This window comes from Ascaphus truei, chromosome 21 (assembly GCF_040206685.1).
Source record: "Ascaphus truei isolate aAscTru1 chromosome 21, aAscTru1.hap1, whole genome shotgun sequence".
Lineage (NCBI taxonomy): Eukaryota > Metazoa > Chordata > Amphibia > Anura > Ascaphidae > Ascaphus > Ascaphus truei.
In genome coordinates this window covers 19,858,981-19,878,761 of record NC_134503.1, presented here as the reverse complement: position 1 = coordinate 19,878,761, position 19,781 = coordinate 19,858,981, and positions in this window count along the sequence as shown.

Here is a 19,781-nt window from a genome sequence, read left to right as displayed (position 1 = left end):
ATTATTATTAGGAGAGACGCTGATTTTTCTATCCAAATTGAGTTCTCTGAAAAGAAATGCAGAGGTAAAGACAACTCTAGCTGCCTGTGTTCAGCAATATGCTTTCATTCTGGGACACTTCTAACCAACAATGATTCTTAGCATCAGCTACTGTCTGTGTATATTAGGGGTTTTCCTGTTAATCTTAGTTTGGAGTAACCAAAACATTATGCAAATAGAACAGCTATGTTTATCCTGGGCTCTCATTACCTCCGTAGCTTCCCGCAACCGGGGCTTAGAAAAATTAGCCATTTTATTCTTCTATTTCTATCACCCGTCACAATCTTTCTAGGGTCACATGGGTCACATGGGTCGCTAGCACAGCAGTATAGTTGGGGTTCACAGGGCGTGAAGCTGTTCCTGCCTAGGAGGACAGTGAAGTAAGGACAGCAGCCTTAGTAAATGGGTTAAAACGCCAGATTCCCCATAATGTTTTCTTTAACCCCCTCCCAATTTTTTATTTTTAAGATAACCAGGATGGAAACCAGGGCTTCGGTCCCCTTGTGGGAAAGCACAATGTCCGTTTAGGTCTCTGACAAGCTAAAAAATCCCTGTATACAATCTACGTGAATCCTTTTGTAAAGTTTATATCTCTCTGGTGTCTTCCTGATGGGTGGCTTAGGGTACATTTTAGTAATTCATTATTGTGTCATGGTATATATACAACATCAATCAATTGTATATGAACCTAGTTATTATATTCTATTGATTAACATGTCATCCGTATTCCAAATATGAATTATTTTTATTGCAATGTAGTGAGTTGGACTATATATACTTTTGTATGTTTTTATTATTAGCTTATATATGTATAACTTAAGCACTTTCCTTATATATTTTTTCCTAACTAGTTATTTTTGTGATTGTTCAGCAGTCTTTGTTTTTAACTCTTGTTTTTAACTTATTTTTTTGTATGTTGTATGTAAGTTTCACATTTGGTTTGGTGTTTTGCATGTGACGGTCTCTGTATTGGATTGTATAACGTGAGTTAATACTCATTCTGCATATGAGAGGGGTTTACCCTTCAATTAATTTGTGACCAATCAGAGCGCGGTTCTGTCTATATAGAGATTGTCTCAGGCTTAGGGAGTTACTCTTTGAAAAAGTCCGTAACCCGGACGAATCGCGTCAGAGGTTAACTATGGCTGTTGTTCACTTGTTCAATCAATAAAGTTTTTTATTTTTTCTACATGCGTTTTGGCTGTTTGGAGGAGCTGTGACCGCGGCGTCACTTGTTTTTTCATCTACCTCTGGCACCAGGAACCTGTAACATCCGCTGCAGCTTTGTGTTGGTAACATTGGTTGGCATTGCTAGTGCAGGGATTGTTGTGGGTCAGAGGGTGCTGCACTGCAAAACAAACCTCAGGGCGGGAGTGCAGAAATGAGGATAAAAATGTATGTTGGTCAGCCTAGTAAGAGGAGGCAAAAAGACCCACCAATGCTAAGCTCTTCGGGGCAGGGATTTCCTTTCCTATTGTCTGATTTTGCTGCACTTATTGTATAATTATAATTCCCTGTACTGTATTCTTTGTGAAGCGCTGAGTACACTTTTGGAGCTATATAAATAGACATACAATGCGTTTCACGCTTACACTGGCGCTTTATCGTGTATAACACGCCAGTCTCCTTTTACATGGCTAATCAACAATAAATATACTTTTTAGCATTTTTGCACGCCAGCCCTGAGGTTTGTTTTTGCAGTGCACTGCCATATTCAATAAAAAAAAAAACCTCCCTATTCTGATGATACCTCGCGGTCAGCGCGCTGATTAAGTTCCGTGGATCCGATATTGTTTGGGAGCAGAAAAGTGCCGGTACCGTCACATGCAAGAAAGTGGATAGTTGATCCCATAAGAATTCAACAAATATATTCTACATGGCATTCATCTCTATTCCAGATGTTGATTATCTGGGGACTGTGTCGGTGAGAGCTGTGATTGCTCAGGCCACGGTGACTGCCGCTAACCCATTACCTGATACACTAGCACAGTGGTTTGCAAACTTTTTTTGGTAAAGGAACCCTAAGAGAAATTCTGAGGAACCCCCAACCCTCTCTAATAGTGTATGAGATCAGATGCATTATAAGGGACCCCAACCCTCTCTAATAGTGTGCAGTATGAGATCAAATGCATTGTAAGGAACCCCAACCCTCTCTAATAGCGCGTATGAGATCAGATGCATTGTAAGGAACCGCAACCCTCTCTAATAGCGCGTCTGAGATCAGATGCATTGTAAGGAACCGCAACCCTCTCTAATAGCGCGTCTGAGATCAGATGCATTGTAAGGAACCCCAACCCTCTCTAATAGCGCGTATGAGATCAGATGCATTGTAAGGAACCCCAACCCTCTCTAATAGCGCGTCTGAGATCAGATGCAAGGTAAATTCTTCTGTATTTGATACAATTTTCAAATGACCAGAAAATTAATTGCAGGGAACCCTTTAGGGACGCCTGGGGAACCCAAGGGTTCCTTGAAACCCTGGTTAAAAAGAACTGCCCTAGTAGGTACCATCTATGGGACCACATATAATGAAGAAGGTACTACAGTATAACAAGTCTTGTTCACATTGCTATAAGAAGAGGAACTCTGCATATACTGTATCATATTGCTTAATTTTACTGACTGTTCTTAGTTTTTTTGAGCGCGATAAGGGATTTGTTGTTAATGTACAGTACTACTATTACAGGCGTTAGTTATTTTTACCAGGAAGTATCTCTGGAAGTGGGGTGGTTTTGGAGCTTAAAATAACAGGCTTCCATGGAAGGCGGATTTTTAGGAGACCAACAGCAAGGTTCTACAGTACATAGATGAAATTGTAGTGTACAGATGTTTAGAAACCTCGCAGGTTTCTTTTAAAGTATAGTACTGGAAAATGACCTATAGAGCACAGGAGAGAAAAGGATAAAAACAGAACACAGTGTACTCTATAATATAAATGGATAATCCCTGCTGTAAATGAATGCACTTACAAGATGATAATTTAAATCAGGCAGAGTAAATAATCTTAGCTGGATATGTTGTTAGGGATGACCCACTCTGTCAGGCTCAGCTGGGCTTCTCAGCAGAAATGCAAACACTGCACTCAGCCAGGAAAAATCCTCCTCATGCAAAGAAGCTTCCTCGGATCTGGTAGATCCTTCTATGGACGCAGCCTAACACAACATACAGCACGGTTTCTGATTACGTCCTTATTACTGTTACACAGAACAGATACCCCTTTTACATTGTAAAGTCTCAAGCCATTTTTGAATATGAAGGTCTTCTTTTTATGCTACCTTTAAAGGTGCAGCCACTCCTCGGACCAATGTGTACCAATGACAATGACCAGTTTAGCTGAGACTTGGGAGTGGTTTGGTTCCCTCTGGCTACTTGCTTTTGTCTGATGTCCTCGTCTGTTTAACAAGCGTTTGCACAGGCAACCAGCTCCATCCCCATCCCCACCTCTTACCTCCTAGACTTATCTTTGACTGCCTGATAAGTAGAGATATGTGAATTACTTGCCAACATTTGACTTTGCAGCGAATAAGGTGTTCCTTTTTATGCTACGTTTTTGAAAGGGGACATTGGCCTACCTTTGTTGGAATGTATGTAATACTGCCGGCCACCACGATTTGCACATTCTAAAGTTCAGACGTTCCTGTCCCTGAAATATGGGATTTGCGTTCTCTCTCCTTTCCTCTTACTTGGCAAAACCCATATTTCAGGGTCAAATTGAATGACGAATTGTGGCCTTTGGTGGAATCGCATACGTTTAATTTTTGGAACCCCTTTGCATTGGAAGAGTCACCCTTGAATCGAATGTTGACACATTTGTCAATCTCTACTAATAAGGACAGGGTGGGCTAAGGGTAAAGAAAAGCATAACCATCTGACATTGTGCACTCGCTACTCTCTGGTCCTAATATCGGAGATAGGATGTCTGTTCCCTGATACCACCCTGAGTGATATCAACATCGATAATTATGATAAGAATGGGAACCCACATCTGCACCACCAGGAGAAGGGATGGCCCGTCCCAAAAGCATTGTGTAATTGCGAAGATGTTGTCTCGCTTCCCCATCTTTATCATACTATTGCTCTTTATGTGAGTTTTCCCCCCCGACCTTTTTGGCGGGCTGGTTCCCATACCTATTTTTGCACACTTGCACGTAAAGAAAACACTTGATTGACAATCCCTTCCCCGGTCAGAGGCCCCTAAAAAAAAGGCAATTTGAAATTAACTTAAAACAAAATAAAGCTGACAAATCTTTGTCATTAGCACTGTTGGATTTGTTTCGGGAAGCCAATTAGATTATTACGTTCTTAATAAAGGCTGCTTTCTGTCCAGCTTTGTGGGATTGCACTGTTACACCTGTGAGTACCTTCTCTTGAGAATAATTGATGGGCTTTCTCATTTATACAATCATCGTTACTCCAGTGCTGGAAAATAAGCCTCAGTGGACGACTTGTGCAATGTTTAGTGCCACTAAGTGCAGGAGACTTAGCAACCGTATTCATATACTGTAGGTGTGGGGCTCATTTTAAAAGAACTGTTTAAAAATCAGTGAGCAGGAAAATACACTATTACGTTGTATAGTGTACAAATGGGCATTGTTACATAGTGGATGAGGTTGAAAAAAGACATGTCCATCGAGTTCAACCTATGCTAAATTTAGACGACAGATACTTTATCCGAACTTATAGTATTTTACAGTACGGGGTCTATTTATGCAGTGCATATCCATTAATAATATATTGGTGTGTTGTTTACATGCATGTAATATAGCAAATTAAGGTCTACGCCAACTGATCCCCAAACGCCTACATTTTTCATTTGTAGAACTTTTGTTGCACGATTTACAGATGTAGCCACAATTATTGGAACCGCGGTGCAGCGGGACTTAAACGGCTCATGAAAGTGCCTGTTTTGAACCAGCATTGCGCAAGAAGAGGGTGGGGCTAGTGAGCTGTTTCCCCAGCGGAAGTGCGAGTGGAATAACGTTGGTTTTACATCTGTATACAGTATAAGGCCGATGACTCTACAAATTCAATATTCCAGACTACTGGCCTTGAAAATCACAGGGCCATATTTACTAAGACGGGGCACTCCATAAGACACCTTCCCTGCTGGAAGAAACTCTAGAGCAGTGATTCCCAACCAGGGTTCTGCGGAACCCTGGGGCTTCGTGGAGCAGTCCCAGGGGTTCTGCTAGCCACCCGCACTCAATATGCAGCCCGCTACAGCTATCCTGGCTCTCCCCCCTCCCCCCTCCCCCAGGCTCTCCCCCTCCATCCCCATAGCCCGCTCACAGGCGCAATCTAGCAGTGAGGCACTTCCGATGCCTGCTGCTAGTGAGCGCGTGCGTGTGGGCAGTCCTCGCCGCCGCCTCCTTCCCGCAGCCACCTCCCGCCTGTAGCCCCCTCCTGCCCACAACCGCATCCTGCCCGCCACTGCCTTAGGTAGGCATATGGGGGAGAGGGGGTGAGAGAGGGAGATGTGAGATGCAGGGGGGGTGATGTAAGATCCGGGTGGGGGGTGGGTATATGAGGGTGATGTGAGATGCAGGGTGGTGGTATATGAGGATGATGAAGGGTGCTGGGGGAGATATGAGGATGATGATGATGAAGGGTGCTGGGGGAGATATGAGGATGATGATGAAGGGTGCTGGGGGAGAAATATGAGGATGAGGATGAAGGGTGCTGGGGGAGATATGATGATGAGGGGTGCTGGGGGAGATATACGAGAATGATGATAAGGGGTGCTGGGGGAGATATATGAGTGATGATTAGGGGTGCTGGGGGAGATATGATGTTGATGATGATGATGACTTTACCTGTGCGGCCCGATTTAAAAAAAAATATGTATTGTGGGTTTGGGGTCTTTAAAAAATGTATTGGGGTAGCGAGGGTCTTTTAAAAATGTATTGGCAGGGGCATTTTTAATATGTATTGGTGGGGGCATTTTAAATATGTATTGGCGGGGGCGGGTATTTTTATTATGTATTGCGGGTGGGGTTACTTGTATTTAGGGGGCTGGAAAAGAGGGAGTAAGAGTGAGACGGGAGGGGGGGAAAGTGAGTGAGACGGAGGAGAGAGCAATAGATGGGTAGAGGGTGAGAAATAGAAGGGGCTCGTGAGGTTTGAAATTAACCTAATATGTGTCAGCCAGATAGGGGTTCCCCGAGATTTTTCAAAATACTTCAAGGGTTCCATATCTATTAAGCGGTGTTACTCCATTAGACACCTTTTGGGCAAGAAGATCGCCTAATACCCTGTCATTAGAATGGACCTTAAGGGTATTAGGCTGTTCTGGAAGTAGCACTGTTTAGTAAATATGCTATCTTAAGGGAGATACTGTTATCCATATGTAACAGGGTCCCCCCCTGGCGCCCCTCACCTGCGCGGAGTAGCGAGTACCCCTGCACTGTGTCAGGGAGCGGCAGGGGTGAGCGCATTGCCGGGAGCTCTCGGCATCTACAGCCAGTCACCGCCATTTTGTGTGCGTTCGCACATATGCGGACGTTTGCGCCTGAGCAGTGTAGCCCCAGGAGATGCGGCGGCCATTACACAGAGGGAGGCAGGTCACAGATGGTGCTCCGTAGTGCAGGGACCCCTAGAAGTCGCGCATGAGCAGTTAGGGCGATGCGGCAGCCATTACAGAGTGGCGCAGGCTCAATGGAGAGTAGCGGCGGCCATTACACATAGGGCATGCGGCCCCAATGCTAAAGATATCCTGAGTGGACTACAACTCCCAGCAGCCTCTGGGGGCTGCACTTTCACCCTGGTCACAGGCAGCATTGAAGCCAATAGAGCTGGCAGATTCTCATGCTGCCGAGTTGCAACAATGTTGTGTGCAGACAGGGTTTTGTCAGTTGGAGCTGGGGAGCTGTGAGGGAAGGAAGGGTGCGGGGAGCGAGAGCAGCTCCTGCACCCAGATAGGTACCCACATCCCAGGTAGGCCCCAACTCCCCACCAGGTTAGTGGGTAAGTGACCAGGGATGGCCCTAGATTAGGGACGCTGCCCGAAGTGTCGTGAGGTGCCTTATTGTCCGGTCACAGCGGTCAGTGCTGTGAGGCCTGACAAGAAGGCATAGTGTTAGCGTGCAGCAAGTTTGCTGTGCGCATCTAGTAGGTTGCAACGTGTAGCTGCCCCATTAGTTATATGTCAGTGAGAGGCCCCTCATAGGAATAAGGGGGGTTGCTTTCTAGTTAGTAAGTGTGTGTTATATCACCAGTGCCAGTTGCACGTGGTGAGCTGCCAGAGTCTGGGATCAGACAGAAGTTACAGAGAGAGTTCTTCTGCGTGCAGGGACTAAGGTAGAGGTATACCCCCAGGGCCCAGTTAGTGCCCTATGACACCAGAGGAAGCTGTATGGTATAGGGTTGGCCTTAGGACAGGGAATCCTTCACCATAGTTAGAGCAGCAAGAGGGTTGCTGTCTGACAGCGTGTTCAGAGACTGTGTTAAAGAAGCACTCCGGCTGGAGATTCCTTTCCTGTGGATGCAGAGTGTGCACCCACTCCTGCAGAGAGCAGTGCAGCACGCCGTGGGATCACTGTGCGGTGTTGCAGAGCTCCAAGGATTTTCCTGACCAGGACTGGTCAGGGAGGTAGTATATATTAAGTGCACCACCGGGCCCCAACACAGGGAAGCGCTATCCCTCACACTCACACTGGTCTTTATTGCTGTGGACACTCAAGAGACTGAGGGGAATGTGATGATGGACATGTGGGTGGGGGGATGGTACGCAGTTGTATTGATGCACTGTTATTGATATAGTGTTTTGAAGTAAGGTGTTGTCATTGTTCATTCAGTAAACCTGTTATCCATAATACTGGTGTATGTGGTTTCTGAGTGGGTTCCTATGTTAGGGTCATTCTACATTCCCATAGAATCCTACATAGGTGGAGGCGCTGAAACCGAGAACGTTCCAGAGGATTCACCCCAGGCTCTCACTAGTGGAGGCTCAGGCCTCCTGTGAGCCTGCAGGTATAAGCACCACACCTGGTAACACCGTATGTCCTTGCACCCCCACACTATATCTGGGATTGGGGGGGGGGAATACCCGTTACACATAGCTGTGAGCGTGTCTCTATACCACTAATGACCTGGCATTGGTTTAGAATAGTTGATATGTAAACAAGTAGCACATTCCTTATTACAGGGGGCGCAAACTTTTTTCCCTGCGCCCCCCTGCCGGCTGTCCCCTCACTCCCGTGCCCCCCCCAACCCCAACTTACCCGCGCTCCGGCGTAATGACGCCGCGTTGCCATGGCGACGCAGGGAGGAAGCCGCCGGAGCCACGGTAACTTAGGTTTACAGAGGCCCTGCAGCTCCCCCGGCACTTAATTTAAGTGCCTTCGGGAAGCGCGCGGGGCCTCTGTAAACCCCGCGCCCCCCGTCGGCAGTCTCGCGCCCCCCCTGGGGGTCGCGCCCCCCAGTTTGCGCACCGCTGCCTTATTACATGGATTGTATCTATTTTACTTGTAAGAACAACATGATTCACTAAAGACAGAATGTGCAGTACAAACCCGCTCAGTTATTTGCCTTTCTGGGATTCACTGAGCTCCGATAAGGGGAATCGCAGCTCAGTCCCGCATTAACTACCATTGACTTTAAGAGGCAATACAAACCTACAGATGTTAAGAAAAAATGTTCTGAATTGAAGCAGCGGGTCTCGGGAGCTGAACCCCATGAATTTGTAGCTATATTTGGCAAAATACTTAACTAATTTGTGGGACCAAGAAATGTAAGATGAAGCTGAGGCACTATTACACAATAGGTACAGGTGTTCCAGCCTTCAGCATTTGGACTGTCTGAGATTCAGTACCACCCAATGACTCTTATTTATTATATATTATATTATTATTTTATAAAGCCATCTTACCAGTGCGGGAAAATATTTTAATGCCCGTCATTAGAATGGAGCTGATCATCACTTGTCTCCAGCAGGGGGCAGACATTTTTATAGGATCCTGAATAATGCTCCCTCTTAGAAATCTGTGATTTTGTTCCACAATGCTTTAATATTTCTTGAAATATTTGAACTACAGCTCAACCCCCTTATAACATTGTGCTTAGGGTCCAAAGAATCACATCGCGTTATAAGCGGATCGCGTTAGAAATAATGTACAATTGTATGCATTGTACAATAAAGTATTTAAGATACCAATAATCGTGTTGTAAAGAATTCATAATTACGAAAATTGGGAGCCACGCTTGCATCGCGTTATAAGCGGATTCGCGTTGTAACGGATCGCATTATAACGGGGTTGAGCTGTAATTTCAGAGCTTTGGTATGTGCAAAACTGCAAGAAAAATATTTCTATATTTATTCTCTACTAAATGATTGTATAGAATATGTTTGCCATTCTATTTGTGAACTACTTTAACCAATTTAATATAACATGCACAATCTTCAGGGAAAAATGCATGTTTACAATGGATAGGAAATCGAGCAGTAATACAATGTGGCCGTTTGCTGGTAATTACCCAGAACTCTCCTCTGCAGTTTATTCAATGTAACAATAACAATGGAGTTGTGCAGGTAAATGCCCAGAATCCTCTTCTGCACTTGAATTACTATGTAACACTATAGTGAGTGCAAATGCACTTGTGTATGTCTTCACTTCTCTTGGGATCAAAAGGAAAAGTCTGAATATTCAAACATGTGACAAGGTGTCTAGGAGATTTAAAGAGATTAAGAATGATTTACATGACTAATTCCTGTACAGACGTATCTTTATTATTCTACCAGTTAACACGTCAATGTTGTAAAAAAATAAAATGTTAACTGGCTCCCAGAGGTGCATCTTTTTGCATGCATCAACATTTGCTTCAATGGCGGCGCGTCAAAAATGTTCAGTTAAATGGCGTTGCAGCTTCGCTGAGAGCACGCGTTAATGAGGGCAATATGCTACTGCCGGTCTGTGAAACTGCTACACCTATGTTTCAAGGGGCCGTACACAGATCAGGGCTTAACTTTGACTGCCTAAATCTTATCATGGAATGTGGGAATAATGCCAATTGGCCAACCTTGTAGTTTTTTTTGTTTTTTTTCTGTATTTGCTACCGGATAAAACATACCATTGTGTCTCAAGGTTTTGCAGAACACTTGGGCATTGGCTGTGGTTTAACCCTTCCCCATCTAGATGAGTTACGCTGTATAAGAGAAAAGCATTTACTGTACTACGCAGATAAGTAGAGATGCACAAACTATCCAAAGTTTGCTCCGGCTACAATTTGACCAAACTTTTTTTTTTTTTAAAAATCTGAAAATTTGATAATATTCAATCAAAACCTTTATCCTTAAAAATATGGTTGAGATTGATGATGCCGAAGGGAAAGTATATATTTTTGATCAAACTTTGAATTTTGCCAAATATAAAGTTGCCTGAAAGTTGGATTTTTGTACAGAGAGTGGGGCGGAGAGTCATATTTTATTATTCTCTAGTGATTTATATACAGTACCTCCCCAAACTCACCTTAACACCAGGTCCCCGCTGCCTGCTGCAGTGCCCATTATGGCAGGCGCTGCAGGGACAAGAGCTGCCCCTCTATGGGGCCGGGCCCACTTCAAGGGGTGGCTGCCGCACTGCGCCACCAGGAAAATTGAGCTCAATACTGGCGACGAGTGTGGTGGCCACACCCCCTGGCGGCTCAGCCAATGAGGTCGAACCAACATGGGTGACATCATGGCCGCGCCCCCTGGCCCGCCTCCATCATGCCCCCTCACCCCATGTTTTCCCGTGCAGCTCACTGCAGACCGGGATCAGAGCAAGCGTCGCCAGCCTGGCAAGTACGTGTGCAGCGTAGAGAGCGGGGCTGTAGCCTAAGGCTGAGTCCATGGTCAGCACTTATCCGCTGACCCGCGGGGAGGCACTTGTCAGTGAGCCCCTGCAGCCGCAATGAGAGCGCTTCAGCAGGGGCTCGCGCACGCTTCCGCAGGCGTGCGGAAGCATAGCTGCCAATTTTTTTTTTTTTTTAGTCTAAGCACTCACGGGAGCGCAGGGCCGGTCACGTGAGCGGTTCGCCCAATGAGGGCAAACCAGCTCCGTGATGTCACTGGCCCGCCCCCCGACACGACCCCGGACAGTGCGAACCCGCTTTCCCTCAGCCTCTGCGCGCCTCCGCACGGCTGAAGTCTCTATGGACTCAGCCAAATGCAACAGGTGGAGAGATTTATAAGTAACTTGGAACTCCAATAAAATACGTTTCTCTCTCTCAAATTCTAAGTTTAATTTTAATTAAGCAGTAGAATGTGGTGCTCTAAAATCCAATGTGGTTCTATCTGATGAATATATGGTAATAAATGTCCAGATACAAGTGTGATGTCCACAAATAAATGCTGACAGTTGCTGAGAGGGGTATGTGCCTAGTGATGTCCACTTGACAACCACATAGATTGACACAATAATGTACACCCAAACAGTATTCAATATTTGGAACAATGTCCAGTATACACAGGAGAAATTACAGGGCACTGAGGCCCATTACCTGTTGACTTGGAGGAACATCCACAACATCCACAGCGTGCAGTCCGTCAGTGAGAGGAATCCAGAATTGTAGAAGGCAAACAGAGCACAGGCCTATGACTTTCCCAATGGAGAAAGAGAAAAAAAATCCCTGGCAAACTCCAAAAACTAGCAGATCAGTTTAACTTGCAAGCTTCAGCCAATACAAGGACTACATAAACGCACCAACAAAAATAATACTTGAATAATACTTTAATAATGTGGTGCATATTTTGCACCCGGTAGACCTTGATACATATTCCCAATATGTATGGGTAAAATTATATGCTACTTAAATCAGTATGTATGCATATGTACAGTACGTAATCCCTACAGGACTGATGTGTTTCTTGTCAAAATTGGACATGTGTAAGGCTTTTTAAATAGTTTTGTACAACTTGTCGAAGATAGTTGTAAATTGAGATGTAGGAGTTGTTTTAAGTCCCTTCTTCCCTATAATTCCCCTTTTCCCATTTGACAGTCATTAACACCTATGCTTTCGAGTCTTCACTGCAAATTAAAGCTTTAAAAATGACAAAACATATCTATACCTTATATAAGTAATTAGCTAAGTTGCTTATCAATCCGTTCTCCTGTGATCGATCGGCGAAGATTCGGCTCAGGGGTTCACTAAATGCCCGTCAGTGCAGCAGCAGAGGACCAAAGAGGACAAGTATTTTTCATCGTACAGAACTGATTTATTAAAAAAACCACATGTAGGATATTGCTTGTTCAGCAGCTTTAAAGGCAGGTTACACATATCAAGAAACATCTACATATCAATAAAATATTCAAGATAAATAATCATAAGTATCGGACTTCAGGGTGCAGTTAAATGTTCAGTGTTCTGCATCTCTGTGCCGCCCAACGGTGGGCTGTCATTAATTACTCTACCTGTGACACGACCGATTTGGTATCAGCAGGAGGGTGTTTTTGAAATGAGCGTGATTTTAATATACATTTTCATTCAAGACCAGATTTCTTTAGCAATGATATATTGTTACATTGTGCATTATCACGTGCTAGGTCCTTTTAGTTACAGTACCTGTACATTGTATTATCTTGTCATCTATGGAATGCTGAAAGTTCAGTGATATGACATTCTTGTCTATGATACTAGGAACATTCTATACCATATGACATCACCAAAGCGGCACATGGCAAGTTTTTTTTTTTTTTTTTTTAACTATTCAGAACTTCAATACGCCTTTCTAAAATAGTAAAAAGTCAATGACTGCAGATTGCAGGTTGCTGCTCCTTGACAGGGAAAAAGGAGACCAAAAGCGCACCAGCATAAACGGAGCAGGAAGGACCCAAAACGAAACGAAAATGGATTAAAAGGGCACTTTAATGTGACAGGAGACCCATCCAACGGGTTTCGAACGTCACAGCGTTCTTTTTCAAGGATAAAACACAATGTAAAAACATCCATTATATACCCTCTTACCTGTGGGCCGTTTCGCGCCAAAAATCGGAACCTGATGACGTCATGACGCTGCGCGCGTCATCGCGCATGCGCAGAGCGAATCAGTGCCGAACTAAGGGCAAAAGGATGTCCCACAAGCAGTGTGGCCATTTTGGATAAGGACAAACATAGGAAAAACACTACAATGCATTGCAAAACATCCCTGCTGTCCTTGAAAAAGAACGCTGTGACGTTCGAAACGCGTTGGATGGGTCTCCTGTCACATTAAAGTGCCCTTTTAATACATTTTCGTTTAGTTTTGGGTCCTTCCTGCTCCGTTTATGCTGGTGCGCTTTTGGTCTCCTTTTTCCCTGTATTGCAATATGTAGCTGCACAGCCTGCCAACCTACCCCACCAGGATCTGAGTATTGCTTAATTTTCAGGGGAACCTGCCAATGAGACTGATGGTAAGTGGGCTTTACCATATGCCACCTGTCTTCAGGAGGATAGTACCCATATATTACACATTAGGTACTATTTAATTATTAGTACCCTGGTTTAGTGGTTTGGCTTATTTTGATTATTATACCTGCATTGAGCGCTTCAGCTATTTTCCACATTGCTGCTCCTTGACAGTATTTGACCTTTCGTTTTTCCAGGAACTGTGGTGTGAGAGGGGGAATATGTCTGCCCTGTCAGGAGTGACGTGAACGTTCTGCTTCTCAAACGCTGAGCCGGGGCATCCCCCCGAACTGCCCCAATACTCAGCAGTGAGGAACGAGTCGTTGGGCAGGAATTGGGAGACAGATGGTGCCACAGAACGACAACACCAGTGACCATCCGGTGGTGTCCTTAAATGATTGGTTATCTGAGTTAACGTAACTAATAACCAAACACATGCTTGTAACTTGAGTAAGGCTCTTTTAATTTGAGTCTTTGATTCAATAAATATAGTACACTGTAAGGAGTGTCTTTTTGTGAACGACTATGTTCTAGTGTGTCTGTGTGTGTGTGCGTGTACGTGTGTTTGTGTGTGTGTAGGAGAGTTTGTTTTGGTTTCCCGCTAAAAGGCAAACTGGTTTGCTCACACTACTGCCAACGAGTGAGCAGGACCGGCTTGGAGAATCGTGGAGCCAGGTACAATCTTACGCTCCACTGATACCTACCCGTGGGGCAGTTGAAATGGTGGTGCTGGAGAAAGCCCACTGGGTGGTCCTGACACGGAAGTTTGGCAACACCAGAAGTCTGGCACGGCTTTCGGAGATGCTACCTGGGTAGGCTCCCTCTATTGCTGCCATCACTCTCGCTTCACGGGGGGGTGGGAACCTGGGAAGTGTGTGAGGGCCTCTGCAGTACGGGTGTCCAGTGCAGTCCCACTGATGGCATCGCTATCAAGACGACCCTGGTAGAGAATAGCAGTTGTTATTAATCTGGCAGAGTATCCTTCTTTGGCCTTTGGACATGTTGGGGGGGGGGGGGGTATCCTTACACGGAATATGAATTTGACAGCAGGTTCACATTTTCACTTGGAAAAAGAAGACCTACTGTATGTTAGGAGTAAAGGTTGGCAGATTTACCATGTTTGCCCATCTTTAAATTATTGCTAACAATTAGAGGGTGTTTAGGTACTGTCCATCATATCACACTCCTGACGTCACCAGTGGATGACGTTTCAATCCTTATGGTTACTATAACATAAAAAATATAACAAAATTAAAACAGAATCAGTGGCTGCAGGGACCTCTCCCTCAGCTTAATTATGGGGTCAGTTAAGTCATGGTACTGATGTTTATTTATGCTAATATATACTGTTCCTGGATTCAGGATTCATTTAATGGAATTTATATCATTTGAGCTTATTGTGGTGATGCACCAATATACCACATAATCTATGTACTGATGTTATAGGAAGAGATTCACTTCTGGAATTCCAGCCAGACCGCAGAAGATTTTGTTAAACTTAACAAGACGGGTGTTGCCACAACAAACAGAAAGTAGAACGATCACATTATGTGGCTTTTGTTAAGCTTAACAGTGAGGCTTTTAGTGCAGTATTTGCCTTGCACTGGAATGCCTAGGTAGACAGTGACAAAGACAATAATTTCTGGCAACTCACAATGCAAGCCAGATAATATTGTGCTAAAACGCTCTCACTACAGAAGACGAGTGACAATGACAAACATTGTTGGGCTGTTGAAAGATTAATACAGCCTTTGTATAGAAGGATTTGGGGATGTCAGCAGATGCTAAGCCCTGCCCTGTGTTGCCTGGATACATGGACATCAGGGGGGGGGGGTATATATAATAATAGCATGTTCTTGTATAGCGCTGCTAGTTTTACGCAGCGCTTTACAGAGACATTGAGCTGAACCCCATTCATTTTAGTTCAGGGGGCCCTTTGCTTCCAGAGATACTTACGTCCAAAGAGGTATCTCCAGCAGTTTAAAGCTCCTGCATCACATGGGCCAATAGGAAGCCGCACTGGATGAGGTCACGGCTTTCAATTGGCCCACAGGGCTTGGGAGCTTTGAAAATCAGCCATAATGTGAACATTATAGTGCCTGCCAGCACCCACTTTGGAGGTAAGTATCTCTGGAAGCAAATTAATGGGGTTCAGCTCCGGAAACCCCCTGGTTCAATTATGTATATATAACAAAAGAACAGATCCCGCTGTGACATGTGTACATGTAGAACCTAAGTCTGTGTGACAAAGAGGCTATTTGGTTGCATCTTTTGATCCAAACATGATTCAAGCCACCAACATCGTCAAGGTAGACTCTGTTTAGCAGGTAAAGGAGCTACACTGAATATATGCAATTTCTTATTGTCCCATGGACTCAACTTTGTGAAATATGTGAAAGTGCCCTGAAGGGGTTAAATAAATGAAGCAAATGCTTTTGTGATTTGGTGCAATTAAAAGCTGACCAAAGCCAGTATCACAGTACCCTTATTATAAAGGTGAACTGCGGGTGCACAAATACCCTAGTGTGAAATATTAAAGCTTACACATCTCTTATTTCTGTCAGCCATAGACATTCACCTGCTCTTCAGTGGACGGTGAAGTGTAGACGAACAATGAGGTGTATTCCACCTTTATGCTAATTTGAGAATTGGTAGGGGCTATGTCCTGAAAGGAGGAGCCATACATCTCCAAGGAACTGATCAGTAAAGCAGAAACCAGGCTTGATTGCCTCTTTAAAGGGACTCTACTGATTATCTAAGGCCATTTTCCATGACTTTAAATGGGAACCAAAAAACTGTGCCTGCTTAGCCAGGGGGAGGTCGAGACTCTGAGAGAGCTGGGGAATGATCTTGGTCCTCCATGGAACCATTTTGGGCCTGCTTTGGGGCAACACGTTTTGGCTGATGGAGGTCCCCACCAAAGCCCTCCTGTGCTCCACAGATTTGATAGAGACTCGGGGAGAATATCTGGGAATGTTGGAGGTGAGTCTCATTGGAGAAACAAACCCATGGACCATACCAGTGTATCACAGGAGGACACCATCAGGCTCTCTCATGAGTAGAGTTATCTGGAGTACCAAGCCTCAAGTGACTTGGGGTATCCAGCTATTGTGGGTGGCAGTCGCCACTACACCAAACTTTGTAGCCCCGGTTCCCCTGAAAGTCTGGAGAAGTGGCCAGCCGACTGTAACTCAGGAATGTGATTTTGGGCTCATTAGAGCCACTTTACATGGACTAAAATGCCCAGTTTAGGGTGCATCCTGGAGGGAAGTGACCGGCTCTTTCAGACATCTTTTTGCTGAACGTTTCCTAATAAATCCTAAATCTTATTAGCTCCCTGTGTCTGGCTACAGGAAACCTGTGTCCTAGAGCAGCCTCCCCTAGGTTAAAGGCTTGGGGATATTGAAGTGTTCAGCTTACCCTACATGCTCATGGGTCTGCCTAATGTATACTCAGAGAGTCAAGCATGGTCCCAGCAGCATTCTCGGAGCGATGTCTCATGTATATACTTGTATGCATTTATCAAATTTGGGGGCAAGTTCCGCCTTTTTATGGTTCAAATAATAAAACAAATGACACTATAGGGTTTTTGTGTTTGTGCTCTACTTTACAATTTTGAATACTGTATCTAAAATTACATTACTCTAATTTTCTGACTCTTCTACTCATATGTTTTCAGATCTCGCCCCTTTGGAAAATCAACACACACATACATACATACATACATACACATACATACATACATACATACTGTACATACATACATACAGGGAAGCCCAATGCTACATCCAATTTGACAAAATATATATGGTAAAAAGTATAAAGTTAAATACTTCAATAATAATATTTTTTTTCTTGGTCATTTAGTTAAACCCTTTGGCCAAAGCGCTATAAGCCTGCATACCAACGTCACGGCATAACGAAATATGCAGGTCCTAACACTAAAACTGTGAACCTTCCCTTTTACCTCTGTATGAGGGGGAACAACCACAGTGAGTCCTGTACATACAGCACAATGAAAAAACCTCCCAAGTTAAAAAGGTGGGGAGGGGTGAGCTCTGGGATTAGGGACCACTTACCTCCAAACAACTGTTGCCAGTTAGAAATTGAATTAACACACATTCCCAGCAAGCTCAAACCCCAACACCCACCACATCATATACAGAATATTTATATATATATATGTCAAAAGGAAATCAATTGAAGACTCCCAATGTACATTCTCTCCTTGTCCTTATTTCAATAGCACCTACATTTTGTAAGACATTATTTAAGGCAAATTCCATAATAAAGCTTTATGCAGGTGCAGCAGTGTTAGGACGTACAGATGGGCCATACCGTGACGTGGCTGTACGCTTAAAATACTTTGGTCAAAGAATTGAACTAAATGACCCTTGCTTATGAGAAGATATACAGATAAGTATTTAACTATATAATATGTCGTTAGATGTAGCACTACGGCTTTTCGTCTTTTGTTCTATAAATGCTATAACAAAGTAACCATGTTTTTGTATTATTCTTTATTATTACATGCCTTTTGAACAGTAAGGTCATGATCATGATTCACAATAGACTTTCCAACCTAAGAGAAGTATAGAGAATGAACACAAAACACATTCCAAATTCCACACTTTCATAATACTGTATGTACCTGTTCAACAAGCTCAGCGGAATCAACCCCTGTTCACTTTGTAAAAAGATTGCAAACTATAGGAATGGGGAAAGGAAGTAAACAAGACCGTAAGGATTATGGGTCAGGATTATGAGCAGTGTTTTATAATAGCATGTGCAGACAAATGTTATCAACCAGAAAATAATAAAATGACCATGGAATAATGTAGTGATGGGTGAACTTACGAAAAAGTAAGAATATGGATGTAAATCTGTGTTCTACGTCAACATGGATAACGCACGATTTGAAACATTTGCTATCATTGTTAGTTTTAACTCTATATTTTTGTTCTCTTAACCTTTACCAGAATTGTTCATCACTGCTTGACGCTAAACTGTCCCCACGTCATCATCTCCATTCTCTTGCATGGGCTGCACACTGTCTTGGGCTGAGGCCCCACTGCCTCAGACTATGCGCCCGCACTGCAGACAGGCGGCACGTGGAGAGGCAATTGACCGCTCCCTGCGGTCTGTAAGGAGCGGAAGCTGGGGGCAGGGGAGGGCGTGGTTTGAGCGGGGGGGGGGGAGTGTGGTTTGAGTGGAGGGCTCTCGTGCTATCTCCCCCCCTGTCAGTCCCTCTCTCACTCCCGGAGCCCCCCTCCTCTCCCCCCTCCCGGAGCAGGGGCAGCCTGTGAAACGGGCACCAGAGGAGGAGGGGGGGGGGGGGTGCTATGCACGGCTGCACAGACAGGGTAGCCACCTCCCTCCCCGTAGCTGCCTCCCTTCCCTCCTCATTGGCTGACTGCTGCACCACGTGACACGTCAGCGCTTCTGATCACCAGAAGCTTGCAGCATCGTCCGGCTGACGCGTCACAGCACGCAGTCAGCCACGTCTGAAGGAGCCAGTGGGGACCTCCAGACTGGAGGAAAGGAGCTGGTAGCCTGCGGCCGCGCGCCGCCGGACACAGCGGGACCAAAGCCTTAGGGCTTAGCACCGCGTATTGTAGGAAATATGACCTATATTCTAACTACAGATGCACAGTTTACTTTTGCCAGTACTCGCAAGGAAGAACCACGATCGCTGTGGGTCATCCAATCGGAATTGCAATGTCATACTCGTGATGATGTCACAGCTATCTATTGGCCGCCAGAGAATTGAGGCTGCCCTCAGTGGCTATATTGTTTCTCCCGGACAAGTAGTCTTGTAGGGAAATTTAAAAAAAAATGAATGTCCCAGGAACCTGAGGGACCCTGTAGGCTAGAGACACGTGATTCAGCTCAAATAGGCCTTCAGTGAAATTCATATATTTTCTTGGTGTCGTGTATCCCAGCCTTTCAATTGATTGGCCATTAGCTGACCCCAAGCCAATTCTTTCCTAGCCATTCACACTAGAGCACTAGAGAGGTTTTTTTATTTTTATTTATCCCTGACTTGAACCCCACTTCACGTACTTCCTTTTTTATTTGGATAATGACCTTCGATTATGATAATGCCCATTACTCAGCAGTGCAGAAAATGTGCTGAAAATGTTTAATTGGGTGAACATCTTCAGCATGACTGAGTTATGGGAATGACAAACATTCCTCAGGGTAGTCTGGGGCCTGGGGAGGGTACTCTGGCCTAGTGCATGGGTCCCTGCCCTACACACTTACCTCCTCCCCTGTCTGCTTCCCCACCCTGACTGACTTCTTTCCTGTCAGCCTGCTAATATCCCTATCTAGATCCTCCCCTTTACAGCAGGATTCCTCAGCCCTATTGGCTAAGCTAAAAC